The sequence below is a fragment of the Xenia sp. Carnegie-2017 genome, unplaced genomic scaffold (assembly GCF_021976095.1).
Source record: "Xenia sp. Carnegie-2017 unplaced genomic scaffold, XeniaSp_v1 HiC_scaffold_24, whole genome shotgun sequence".
NCBI classification, from domain to species: Eukaryota; Metazoa; Cnidaria; class Anthozoa; order Malacalcyonacea; family Xeniidae; genus Xenia; species Xenia sp. Carnegie-2017.
Window position 1 is genome coordinate 9,027,684 of NW_025813487.1, and position 15,015 is coordinate 9,042,698.

The 15,015-nt window shown below is 33.6% G+C and overlaps 2 long non-coding RNA genes across 3 annotated transcripts; both read left to right on the top strand.

The window, feature by feature from the left end:
* Positions 1–887: 887 nt before the first annotated feature.
* LOC124450605 lies at positions 888–1,576 on the top strand. The gene is made up of 3 exons (XR_006950128.1): positions 888–992; positions 1,084–1,124; positions 1,542–1,576. It is a non-coding gene; the product is annotated as an uncharacterized LOC124450605 (long non-coding RNA).
* Positions 1,577–2,687: 1,111 nt separating this feature from the next.
* Positions 2,688–10,937, top strand: LOC124450598. Of its 2 annotated transcripts, XR_006950118.1 has the most exons (5): positions 2,688–3,149; positions 6,239–6,309; positions 7,290–7,365; positions 8,644–8,784; positions 10,694–10,937. It is a non-coding gene; the product is annotated as an uncharacterized LOC124450598 (long non-coding RNA). The 2 variants fall into 2 exon arrangements; XR_006950119.1 differs by lacking the exons at positions 2,688–3,149; positions 6,239–6,309 and adding an exon at positions 7,078–7,170.
* Positions 10,938–15,015: the final 4,078 nt, after the last annotated feature.

Below are 15,015 nucleotides of genomic sequence, written 5' to 3' on the forward strand. Positions count from 1 at the left end.
TTCTGATGATCAGTATAATTTCTAAACTAAATTATTTCAGATTTACATTTAAACGAGCTTTGATCATATGAAAGATATTTATCATAACCAGTAAGCATGACACATGAACCAATTTTAACATTCATGTAATTATATAATTAAAGACATGTTGGTTACATTCTGTTTGTAATTAAATTACTACTAGTGATTGCTATATACACACCTTGCATATACTTACAGAAGATAATAGTCTAGTGAAATGCCTAAGAAACATTCATGGCATTAAGGTGTCCTAACTGCAATTTTTCACTTTGATAATTTTCTTAATCTTTGACAGAAAAAAATTGAGTTTTTCTCAAAAAGTGAGTTTGCTGGCTCTGATGTGGAGATGGGTAAAGGGTTACAATAAACTTGCATGGTTTGAAGTCTGAGCTTTTCTATATTTATGAACTGTCACTTGTAGTACCAAATTTCTAACTTAACTAAATACATAGAGGTTTGAATGGGGGTCTCTAGGGGGGTCTATGCCTGACAACTTGGTAGAAATTTTTAAAGACTATATCTGTTTTTGAATAGCATTATTGTAAAATAAATTTCACGTTCTTAGACATGCTAATGAGCCATATATTTGGCATGATAATGAGCCTAAATATTTGGCAAAACATTCAAGTATTGTTCACTTCATTTTTTTTTGAAAAAAACGTAAGCAAAATGTGTTGTTTTTACCGAAAAACGATGCCCACAAAATACATCTTGTATTGCTCTAAAACGCTGAAAATGGCATTTTAGAGGTTCTGAAATTCAAAATTTCTCAGGGGAGAATGCCTCAGACCCCCCCCCAGCGCGGAGTGCCTCCGACGTTTTATGACTGATGTTTGAAAAATCCTAGATCCGCCCCTGGACCAATGCTACCAGAGGCAGAGCGTGCCGCGTGGATGACATACACTGGACTGATCTTCCCCTAATCGTTGTACATGGAAACTGCTAATATAATGGCAAAAATAACAGCGAAGGTAAAATATTTGCGTTTAAAGCATTGAATGATTTGGACAGTTGAAAGAGTTGATGGTTACAAAGTTGTCGTGAAATTCTTAATCTCTGTAGTGAAATTTGAGCTCCTTATCATGTGACAACTATCATAGAAGGTATGCAGAAATCTTTCGAAATCAGTAGGTGGTACAATGAAAGAAGTCACAAATCGGCTCAAGTCCGTTTGGCAGGATACATGTGACATGGATGGATTTAGGGAGTGAATGGGGTACTACACCCCACTAGATTTCACCCCCTAACTAAATTGTTCGCCCTCTAATGAACATTTTAATTACCACCCCATTTTTAGTGAAACATATCAGCAGTATGGTTGAGTTTTCAGGGCAAAATTTCTACTTTCTGCACAACCTTTGACGGCTACACTACTAGACCACCATAAATTATAGACCCTTACCATGTCTTACATCACTTCCTTACCAGCACCCCCAAAAAATTTTTTTTAGCAGCACCCCTGTAAAGACTATGAAAATTTGTCCTTAGAGACGTCAAACTTAAATGTATTTTCTTAATAGGTAACATGGTCTATGTAAGTCTGAAATTAATTGGAAATGGCATAGACAGACTCATTATTTTGGGGCTCCCCTAGCCCCTGTCTGGTTCAACTGCTCTTTAAATTACATGTTTCACTTGTAAATAAATCTTTATTCATATTTTAGGTGTTTTGAAACATTTTCAGAGAGGTTAGTCAACATTAATGTCTCATGCTGCAACTCATGTCTCAAGTTATATTATACTGCAGAATCTTGAAGCTGTTTGGTGCATTAATGAAAAATTGGTATTCTTCAGATAAACATAACTATGGTGCAGAATCTCATTTCAGGACTTAAGTCAAAGTTATTCTCACTGACATTTTGATGGTCAACCAGCATGCTCAAAAATCGTGATAAAGGTACTCAAAATTCTTAAATTCGGCACTTGAACCATTTTGCTCAAGATAACGTTGATTTGAAAATTTTTCTGTGGTTTCTCTTTTAAATTTGTGGCAGCAATCGGGTAAGCATGTGGAACATGATGTTTGCCTTAAAATGTTACCTTAGAGAGCATTTCATTGCATATTAGCATTTCAATCAAGCTTGAGTTGGCAAGCATGTCTGCCATGCTTCTAAACCATTTGATATTATCTATGAAACAATATTTCTCGTCTACACCACCTTCAACATGAGAATGTAGAAATCTATTCTATTAATTTCATCAACTGTAGCACCAATTTTCAAATATAGAAGCCCTAGTACCTGTGGTCTTAGGCAAACCATGAGGTTTAAAAATGACCATACCTTTTCTTTTATTATAGGATCTGTATTGTATGAGTTATTAGCGGAAAATACACATCGAAAAACTTCGCTCTTTTCACATGCAACCATCAACTGATAAAGAATATTCTAATACGTACCATAGTGTACATTTCGCGAACTAAAGTACGGAGATCGCTGGCATGCGGTTGTACTATTAACGTAGCGACGTATAAATGTACCTTTGTTAGAATGTTAGTGTAATAATTCACCAAAATGCGTTTTCCTCAACAAAGATGCGATTGTAACAATGTTTTGAAAATAACAAATCAGCTTATTTACCAACATTCTGTTTATAATCATCTATCGTTAGTTGCAAATTTATTGAAATACTTTGTGTAATTATGAATGCAGAATTCCGATCTTACCTTTCGAAGGATACCAACTTCTCAATTACCAAGAAGAATACCAATAATTCTCATTGTTGAAACGCGTAGGTGGTTGAAAGTATTGTTTGAACGCGAAAAATTTCCCGCCGCTCTTTGATTGGGTGATTTCGTTGATACAATCGTAGATGTAAATATCAGGGCTCTGGTAAAAATACCTGTGATTGGTCGATATCAGCTTCAATTTGATATTGGTGCTCGTGCCAGCGGAAGAAGTATTTCATATACGTGTTTTAACATTTTTTCCTTAATCTTGTGTTTTTGTCATCGTTTATGTGGTTGTTTGGTTGTATGAGCTATGAAAAATTATATGTGTGTATGAAATTTATGAAATGAAAGAGAAAAGAAATTGTCAGAATGTGCGCGCGAGTGATGCAATTTTCAAACGTCGCATGCTTCATGATTCCGTAACACATCGTCATTAATGTCTGTAAAACGTACAGTGGTAAGTAAAGTTTTTTAATGATTTATATCATAGATTTTGAACAAAATTATCTGGCGAGTGCATTTTACTTTATATTTGGTCATAAATGAAACAGTAATTTTGAGCATTTTATGAACTATGCTGTAGAATGTTGTCATTGTTATTGGGGTTTAGTTGAGAAGGACCTAAAAGGCAACACATTTGTTTTTTTTTATTCATTTTATTTTAAATTTTAATTTATCAATGCTGCATTCGTTTATGTGTTAAATGAGACAACACATCTTTGAATATAATGGTAGCAAAATATTTAAACAAAAGCAACAACCTCAGTTTGGATTTAATCAAATTAATGCCCAATACAATTATGTTTTTCAAAACTTTGAAATACTTTGAGACTATTATAAAGTTACCAGTCACACAACATCTGTTACTAATCTTGCATTCTGAAATTTCTGTTGGAACACGGCATTTTTTGCTTCTTCATAAAACACTGAATGTGTTGGTTTTATAAATTGTTATATGTAAGTATGTATGATCTCAAAAGCACCAGATTAATTATGGATTTAAAATAAACGACAAAATTTTTTATTATAAACATGTTTCGACTTTCCAGTCTACTGAAGTTGACTTAATGTAAGTTGATGTTTATAATAAAAAAGTTGTTTATTTTAAATGGGTAATTGTTATATGTGTTGGGTTTTTAATTCACCCAACCATTTAATACAGTTTTGAACAATGAAAAATCAAATTTGAATCTTGGAAAAGCTGACCATGTCTACTTAATATAGGTGGACTGTTCAGTAAAGGTCACTTAAATAGTATTTATATTTTGAATTTTTGGGACATTACCACACAATTGCCAAAAATAACCACTGTATGAAAAAATGTATGCTCCAAACAGATGTTTTCAAACAAATCACGATCTTACATAATTCATTATAATTAATTTGTTATGCATCAAGATCGTTCAGTTGTAGGGAAAAATGTTTCAGTTCCTAAGTCCCTGACATAAAACAATTATATTACAATAAACCAAGCACCCACAAAGTAATAAAAGAGTTTCATTTAAAATAATTCACTTAAGAAAGACTGGACAAAAAAATTTCCAGTGCCACATCTTCCTCTATGGTTTGTCAAAACTACACATTATTATTCCCAATTGCTAATTATTGCTCTAACTAGTAAATCAAATGAATACAATATTTGTCACATTATCACTGTCTTGAGAAATTACATTTTTATTGTCTTTCACATTTATAAATATTGTGCTTTAGTACAAAATTGTCTTGCTGGAAACTCTTTAAGACTAAATTTCTTTACATGTTTGTAAATGTAGATCGTCAAGGTTGGTATAGTCCTGGAAAGGACTGTTTATATTGTTGTTGACTGCGCTTTGACCACCTTAGCGGTAGTCATCTTCAGAGTCAAAAGGTGAATTGTCTTAGTAACACAAACTGAACAAAACTTCAGACTTACTGAGCTACAAGCGAGCTACTAAAGAAAACAAGACAAAAGTAATCACATTGCCAACGTCGCCAATCACAAAGCACAACATTGACTGGGACTGACAAAATGCATTACTTACAGTTCTGACTATAGGCCACATTAGAAAGTTGGTATATGAACTTGGAACAAACCCCCCTTAACAGATCACAGCAATTACCGGCACCTTACAAACGACTTATTCACAATACAAACAAACGATCAACTAAAAACATTACACTTCACAGTAATTCACAATGGTAATTCACAATGACACCCACACATTTCCTGCACACACATTACAATGACGTAACAACCAGTTAACAAATACGGCTAACCTGACGTTTACTCCTCATTTGACTCTAAAGATGACTACCGTTAAGGTTGTCGAAACGTCAGTCAACAACAACAAAAACAGTCCTTCTCAGGACTATACCAACCTGGACGATCTACATTTACAAACATGAAATGAGTTCTACAAAATCAGCATAGCCCGTTGATAGATGTCTTGAAAGCAGACTGGGATTTTTTCTCTGTAGAACAGAGCATGTGCTCAATACTGCCAACAATTACAAGAGATACTATGTAACTATGTACAAGCTTAAATCGTTAGCTACTTATATATGACCAACAGTGAGATATTAATTATCGTGCTAATTTCACTTTCTTTGCAAAGTTTTCATGTAGCTAATATTTTTCATTTTATATTTAGCACACCAATCTAAAATTCACAGACAACGTATGTAGTTCTGGGTATGTGGTTATTGAGCAAAAACATGTTTAGATCACAACTTACGTTCATTCGTATGCAATATAAATTTCTTCATGACATGGTGTACGTTGAACTTTCATGTTTGAAAAACGTTGCTTAAAAAAGAGTGTCGCTATTTGTTGGCAACGTTAAAATTTAACTATTACGAATTTGTAATGAAAGTAAAATAATCACTCATATATTGATATATACTATTATTCCCATTTTAACTTAGGAAAAATTAGTATAAGAATTGTTTCCCTATCGACGATGTAAGTTTTCTTTCAACGAAAAATTGTTCTTTATTCCATATTTGAAAAGTGATTTACTGTAATCCAAGAAAACAAAAGTATTTCAAAAGAACTTTCTCCATTACAGCTTTACCATGTCTCCTGCCATTAATGAGATAATCACTATAACACATGGACAGATTTACTGAGGAGGGGGACGGGGCACGCAAACTTTAGATTTAACTCCCAAAAATAAATTGCACACCCCTGTCGGAAACATTTTAACTCCCTCAATTTTTAGCGAAACAAATCAGTAGTACAGTTGAACTGAGTTTTTCTAGTCAATGTTTCAACTTTCTTTAATATCTTTGATGGCTGCACTACCTGACCTCTTCTAAAATCTACACTTTTATTGTCGTCACTTCTTTACCAATTGACTATTAAATTAGCACTTTTAGGCTGTATATTGTGGAATAATTCTTGTTAAACCAAAAATTCTTTTGTCAAATTGACTAATTTTCGTCAATTATTGAAAGAAGTTAGGTTAACTAACGTGAGTTTATACACGTGATATTTAATCATATAATATTTCTAGTCACGCAGAGTCATATGACATTCTTCCTGAGGTCAATACTTTCATTTTCTAGTCATCGTAATCATTGAAGAAGACGCCTTACGAAAATTTCGATAAAATTGTGCAAAGTATTTTCATTAAAAGGTAAATATCATGTATTAAGTATTTGTTGTTCAAATTTTAGTGACATAAGTAAAGTACATGGGAACGAACTCCTGAATTCGAATTCTTTTTTGTCACAAATTGTTAAAATTATTTCCGTGAACATTCGCTATCTATATGTTGCTAAAAGTTTGATAAATTGTATGAATGATTGTAAGCAATGCAAAATTACATGCGATCCCAAAGACTAGTAAATGTAAATCACCGTTAGTTACTGCTTGTGATTAAGAGGTTAACTAAAAGCAGCTTTCACAAGATAGAAATATCTTCGAGTCTTCGACAGAAGATAAAAATCATTTAATAAACATTTGCTCCTAGAAATGTTGGGAAATAACACTTTCCAAATTTGAATTTATTGTTACATCTTTCCTTGTACTAATCACTGCAATGTTTGATGAATTTTTGATATTCGTTTTTTAGTAACAATAGTTGATATGTGATTCTACAGTTGTTTTGATATGAAATGAACAAACGCGCGCTATGCATGATGGTTGTTGGCAAATTCTATTTCAAAAATCGAAAGAGTTTGTGAAAATTTATCTGTTGAAATTCAACTTTATTCTTAAGGTGTCGACAGCAGTAGACTGCATTTTATTTTATCGCTTAGAGTCATCAGTCAACATATTTATTTGAGAAATGACAAAATGCTACTCTCCTTAACGGTTTTCACTTTTATTATGCAAAACGTCTGCGTCGGCAAAGAATGATGGGGTTTTGTTACGACATAATGACATCTTTTCACATGTGATATTGTATAGTTCGCAATCTCTTACTTCGTCATGATCATTCTCGTTGAACAGAAATTATGCTCGTTATTGACTTTAATGCATGGCTATAAGCACGGTACTTATTACGTAGTTGCAACTCTAGATGATTTGTAGTCGATGTTTATTGAAATTAAATGATATTTTGAAGTCAAAATTGACCAATTAATCTAGTTTGACGTTTTTTTCTTTATACAGTGAATCATGAACGCCGACGACGACGTTGATAACGTTGATCAACAAGAATTAGACAGTGTTTTATATACTGAAGAAGGTAACATGTTTGAATTATTAAAGAATTTCTATTGAATTGTCAACCTAAAGGTTAGAGTCCAACAGATCGTTTCAAAGAGAACCATATCTTCGATTTCTTTGATATTTATTGAAACAAAGCAAGTGACGTTTGTCGTTTCGTCTCGACTCAAGACATCTTCAAATTAGATAGTTAAGGTGTGAGGTTTGTGTGGATGTGTACTTACAGTGTAAAGATGATATTGAGTATTGTAAGGAAATACATAAAGAGAGCTGAGAGAGACGTTCATTCTCCTCCTCTAACTATTCCAAAGACCAATTTAAGAGTTTTTAAGACCTGAAGAGAAAAAAGGATGTTAAAAATAGTTGCTTCCTGCGAAAGGAAGCACACAGCAAAGTAAAAGTAATAAACAGGAACTTTTGAGGATCGTAGTAAAGCCTAGGCCACACTATCGTCCATATCGACGAAAATTAGAACGAAAACTGCCGCAACGAAAATCTTGAACGAAAACTAAACGAGAATTTCGTTCTCGTGCATATCAGAAGAGTTAAACTTTTGGCCTTTTTCGTTAACGAAAACGCATGCAATTGGCTAATAGTCTAAAACTTAACTACACAAAGATAGCGGGGTGGCATGAGTTTTAATAAATCCGATGCGAGAAAAAAACAATTTGTCGTCATTCGCAAGTATTTTATGAGTCTGTTTTCTTTTTCGGTTCTCGTAACTCTTTAATCAAATTGTTAAATAATCCCAGTCGATCACGTCGTTTATTAATTGGGTCAATCTAGTATCGGCGTTTGGTTGTCTTGCTAAATGCTTGCTTTCAACTTCAGAAGGAGTAACTTCTTGCCAGAGGAAGACAACTTTTCTGTTTTTGCTTGTTTTGTTACTGCAACGGCTACTACAAAGACACATCCAACAATAAAACTGTTTACGTTTTAGCCGATCTTTGTAAACATGCTTGCAATTTAACGTCTTGTCTCGCATGTATTTCGTGAACGAATTTTCGTTTTGTTTTCGTTTTCGTGAATATAGACGATAGTGTGGCCCAGGCTCAAGTCTATGTAATTAGTCTGAGAAGTCTTGAGTCAAGAAACGTCCCTTGCTTTTTTAAATAAATACTGAAAAAATCAAATGCCGTTGGCTTTCTCAAACACGATCTTTTTGGATCTTATCTTTATATTTAGAATTTGATTCACACCTGGCACTTCATTGGCAACTTTGAAATTTTATAAATTCTTATTAATTGTTGTCCACTCATATTTACGATGTATTTGACATGTTTGACGTATTTTTTAGTTGCAGCCGATTGTTGAAATTCATGTATTCCATTGGAATCCTACAGTGGCAGTACGGCCCTACGAACGAACGATTTGTCTCTGAATCAAGACAGTAAATATCAATATGCTGTCCTGTTGAAGTGCTAGAAATCCTACGGAGGTAATGGTTACCCTAAAGGATTGGGAAAAATTGAAAAAACAACACAGTTGAGAGAACGTTGCTAAATCGATCAGCGTACAAGGTTCGCAAAAACATTTGGTAGAAATATATAGTTTGACTTCCAATGATTTATCTAATGTCAAATTTTCACATGTTTGTAGATGTAGTTCGTCCAGTTTAGTAGAGTTATGAGAAGGACTGTTTTATGTTGTTATTGACTGAAGTTTTGACTTCCTTAGCAGTCGTGACCTTTAAAGTCAGGTTGACTTTCTCAGGACTTTACTAACCATGACGATCTACATCTAAAAACATGTAACGATACGTCCGGGGTTTAAACCATTTACGTTATTACAGTTAAATTTTCGTAAATCATAATCGTTGTTACAGTAAAAAATTGTAACCGAGAAACTATTTTGAAATATCTTGCTCCAAAAATGGCACCAATAGATTGCAATTGGAACGCATAAGATTAAAATATGGCATATGTTGTTCAAACTAATAAAGTTTCAGTAAATTTGGACGATTCTTACGCGAACGTTCGTCTTCCGAATTGTAGATTAATTTGTGTTTTTCCGTTTATATGACTTTTTACATAAATCATCATCAATTTTCTGTTTATAATGATTCAGGTTTTTTAGAAACTAAAATTTATACATAATTGAAGAGAGCTATAAAAAGGTATTCAAAAACGAAAACAAAATAATCTGTGATTTGGAAGCTAATTGTTCGTGTACGCTTTTGCCAAATTCCCTGAAACTTCATTTGATTGAACAAAGTGTGACATATTTTAATCCTATGTGTTTCAATTGCATTTAGCTTTGTCATTTTTGTGCGTGAGCTACTTCAAAAATACTTCTCTGTAACACATTCCTCCCTCCAAAAAGATTATTATTTGAAACAATTTTACTTAACTATCAGATGAACCATTGGAAGTCCAACTGCCTATTTCCACTTAAAATTTTTGCAAATATTGCGCGCTGATCAATTTAGCAAAGTTTTTCTTCACTGACTATTTTTTTGATACCCCCGCACATATATCTCACAGTCACGGCCACCTAGTAAACGTTGATTGGTTGGGGAGGGTGTGTTATTCACATATTCAATTGTGCCTGACTGTTTTTTTTGAAAGCGAGTTGCTTGATTTCTTAAAGTGCCTATGAAACGAAAATTTTGTTATCTGAGTAATACTTTTATTGAAGAGATATTTTAAAATGACAATGGACATTCTAAACCAGTTTATTCATATCACTTTTAATTTTTGAGATATTGAGGTTCTTGCTATGTCCGATATATCTAACTTGTGACGTCACGTTGCATAATGAGAACTAAATTTATTAGGTATATTTACTGATACTTTACTTCACAACGACAGAGTTCATTTCATTGTGACGGGGTTAATTGTATAAAATGCTGCTTAATTGTATCAACCTGAAGTTGTGAGGAAACTGAAGAGTATTTGAAACATTGTGGGAACTCATTATGCATTATGACGTCACAAGTTAGATAAATTGGAAAAAACAAAAACGTCAAAATCACGAGAATATGCATTTACCCATTTAGAAAGTACAGTGTAATTTCAAAAGTTCTAGTCATTGCAAACATAATTTAACTTGCAAAATTTTCGTTGCATTGGCACTTTCAGTAAATTGCTTTCAAAAGGAATCCGTTGGGCGCAACTAAATATGTGAATAAGCCCTCCCATTAGCTTTCTAGGGACAGCCCTACTCACAGTTCACAGGGCCTGCTCTAAAGTGATCCATTTGACAAATCTGGTTGTTCTTGATTCTGTCATTTTTCTTTAAGCTTGTTTACGATGTATCCACTATGACTTTCACGAGTCAAGAGATTGGCTGTCTCTCACTACATACCGTTCTAGACTACATTTTTAAACAAATAAAAACCTTTTTAGGAATTTTTATAATTTCTGACAGAGAAATCTAATCAAGTTGATTATGCCAAATCACTTCAGGAAACACATCAAGATGAACTAAATGGACTTGAATTAATAAACCTTGAGGTCAGCAATTTCTTTGAGGACAGCAGGCAGAATATGGACTGTCATCTTGATTTTATGTCGGTTCCTCCAGAACTTTGATGACTGTAATTTGTTATGGCATGTCGAAATACAATTTGTTTTTTTACAACCATTGAAATTGTTGCAATGATCATAAATATTACATCCATATGCAATTGTTTAACAAACTCAATAATAGGGGAGAACGTGTTCATACATGCATGTTCTGCAGAATTAAGTTCTTTTGAAATCCATTGTTTCCTATTAAGACCAGTGAACTCCATATAAATATATCTGGAATGATAACCACAATACATTTTATAGATATAAAATTGAAGCTAAAGTCCTAGTCTCTTGCGCGGTTTGTACGTCAGTTCCAGTCCTTCAAAGTCGAATATTCACGCGGTTTGTACGTCAGTTTCATTCCCCTGAGTGCCAAACATACACGGCCAATATAAATTTGAATACAAATTGCAAAAGCATAAACATATAAACAACATCACGACAAATAACACACGAGGCCAACTCTTAAAAGGTTATTTTTACAGCTGAAACTTTACTACAGTGATTTCGTTGTAACTTACAACTTGTTACGAGGAAAAGCCAACTGAAAATTACACTGTATGCTAAAAGACAACACAATAAGAAAATATGACGAGAAAATATTCAAGCAAAAATTTTTCTTACATCGGAAGGTAAATTTTCAAACGGTGTCAGACAGTGTTTGTCTTTTTTGTCTTTTAAGTGGATTTAAAGATCTGTTTTTCCGAAAAAAAAGAAACTTGAGTATCCAGTTTCATAAAAAATATTGAGTCTATAACTCGCATTTTTACTTTTTACGAAGCGATTTTTACTAAATGGCTGTCATCTCGATATCAATAATTGAATATCCTTAAAGACTTTGATATATTTTAAAGGAAAACCGCAGCGTAATAGCAGATCGGCTAAGTTCACCTGACCTTGCTTTTCGATTTATCACTTTGATTCACTTTCCGTGAACCTTTTCATTCTAAAAATTTCGTTATTTTTACGCTCTGATCAAGATCCGAACTCTGCCATTACCAAGGGACAAATGATTAAAAAAGTTAAAATGAACACGCGAGAGACTAGAGCCTGACGTGTAATGACGAATGATGACGACAAATGTTTTTTTGGCTTCAATTTTTAGCTTCGGTTATCATTCCAGTTATTCAAATGTCGAGTTCACTGATTAAGACATGCATTCATAAATTTAAACCCTCCCCTCTTCCTCATCAACGAGTGTGCTACGCCCTTGTTATGGAATAGACAGAGTAAGTTAGAACAGAAATAGAACATTTTTATCATTACTCCATAGTAAAATGTAGACTTACTCAAGTAAGTTAATTAAGGTTCAAATATCGTCACGTCCAATATAATGCCAATGTCATTAATAAGAAAGTACATACAGGTTAGAGATATGATGGAGAAAAGCAACTTGATATTTTTTGTAGCCAATAATTTCTAGTCAAATAAGGAGAGGCACCCTATCTGTTGTAAAAAATAAGTTTTTTGTTGTCATTAAGTTATTGGAATTGTCAAGGTTAGCCGAGAAGTTCATTAAGTATTCAAAAAGTAAAAATTCAATAACCATTGGAAATATTCAAACATTGTAACTGTACAATAACTTTATTCGTAAGTATGCTTAACTTTTGGTCAATGGGCAATGTTTAAATTGGTTGTATTCAACGAAATTTTTTGTCCCTCTTTTTGTTTCTAAGCACAGTATATCGGGGATTCATCGTATATATTAATCACATTCTGCTTCTCCTAGCCTTGATAACTTTCTTATGTAATCAACACCTAGGTCCTTTGGGCTTTTAATTCTTGGAAAAAATGTTTTGAAAAAAAATTTCTATGATGTTGCTATTTCGTAGAGCAAGTAATATAATGGCTTTAAAAATGTTATCTATAAAATGACCATTTTCAGCCGTCTAGAGATCTGAACTTTCAAAGTTTTCTCATGATTTTGCCTCCTCTGATCATTTGCTCGTCTAATCATCTAGAGCATATATTTCTTGAACTAAGAATTCTTTTTCGAAAAGAAAAATATCATGTATCACAACTTCGTAGAGCATTGTAAACTTCGTAAGGGAGGGCCTGAGGGGATGGTAAAGTATAATGACACGTGACATCATCAATGACATGCGTGGGCGATTCATGTGTGGTCACAGAATAAGGATTGTAACGTATCTATTCTGTGATGTGAAATAAATATGTCAATATAGCGTCGGCCTTAGGGGCTTTATCTTTTTTTCTCCTCGCTTTGGCTTTGCCAATGGGCCAGTACCTTTAGACTTTGTACTAGAAATTAGTTTTTCTAATACGAAGAACTTGCTGTTCTATTATTTTCTTCTCACATTCTAAGTAGCCTTATGTCATTGTGAGTTACATTAAGATCTGACGACGCATTTCACCAAAGTATTGGACTGCGAACAACTAACAAGCAATCATCGAAGGCAAACCCAGGCAGATTTTCGTGTACCTTTGACTTCTTCTACAGGTTTGGATGATTCATGAACTTTCTCTAAAATATATTCTTTTGAATATCTTATGTAGCGAAAATATTTTAGCATTTCAATACGATGTAAAGTAAATGGTTTGAACACGAGAGTATCGTTACATGTTTGTAAATGTAGATCGTCCAGGCTGGTATAGTCCTGAGAAGGACTGTTTTTGTTGTTGACTGACATTTCGACAACCTTAGCGGTAGTCATCTTCATTTTGCAAGCATGTACCAATACGATGTGCTGTTTGGAAACATTGAACTTGCGTAATAGCGTTGAATTATACGAGCATAGCTCATAGCCGAATCATTTCAAGTTGTTTTGTGTATGAATCACATCTTGCGCGCTTTGGATGTATTTTGAAAGCAAATTTAGTGATATTCACATGTGAAAAGATTATAATGTATTTCCGCTTGTAAAAGAAAGCATCAGCAAGAAATTTTGTTTGCGGTTAGCAATATACTGAATATCGTGATGTTGTTCAACATTAATCACAATAATGGATGTTTGTTTAGGGTTTTGAGACTGGATGTAGTTTATGGCTTTGTTTTTCGTGGAGTCTTACTGTCCTGTGTTTAAACAGTAGATCCAGGTGTTCCTATTGAAACAACTAGTAAAGGTTTATCGATTTATTCATACATTTTATAAACGTCTTGCAATTTTTTTAAGTCGTCGTGTACAGCAAGAGCCATGTGTTTCGACTTTCGAAGCCAACAACAATATTTTTGAATTTTGATTTGAATGCTATAATTTTAAGTCGTTCGAAAGTAATTTGATAAATTGGTGAGTGAACTATTGCCGTAAGTTTAAAGCCTAAAATTAAAAATGGTAGACAAGAATTGGGCTTGTTTCATACGTCGCATTTTACATGAGCCAAATACATTTAAAAGATAATGAGGAATTATATCTCATTTTCTTTTGCCTCTAATGCATTCGGCGCATGTAAAATGCGATGTATGAAGCAGGCCTTGATATCTCATAATTCTCACTTGACAGCACGCTAAAGCGCGAAAATTTTTAAATCTTGTGAAAGTATGTCTTGTGGTCTTGACTCTTGAGAAAAGTTTACTTCTTTAGACCCAGGTGAAAGTACGTAACACAACATTTTTCTCTTGACTCACCAAGTTTTATAATGAAAAAATGGTGGCCACTTTTTACGAAATAATCAAAACCAAGCGGTCTAGAAACTATGTTAGTAACGAATAAGTTGTAGAATAAAAATTATTTGTATTAAGAGTTTTTGAAAAGTTCAATGACCTTTTGATAAATTATTGTAAAATTTCAAAAGTCTAAATGTAACAAGTTTAAAGCAGCAGAAAGTGAAACGTTTTCACAAATTATGTATTTTAAGCTGTGAACAAGCGGTTTATTGGTCTGTATCTAAGATACCGCGGTGGAGCGGGAGGCTCGGGGGGGGGCATACCATCACTTCTTCTATTTTCAAGTATTGAATTGGGTAAAATTCAGCGTCCTTTCAAGTATTCTATACTCTTGTGCTATATAACCCCCTGCCTCTTCTCTCTCCACTTGAACAAGCTTTCTTTATGAAGGAGTGGCTGGAGTGCGTTGTTAGGTCAGTTTCAAACGTTGAACTTTACATCAACCGATGCATCAAAAATAAAAGAATGTGAGATAAAACTCCAATTGTCACGAGTTTTAATATTAAATCGTGCGAGAAAAGTTCTTACTCAA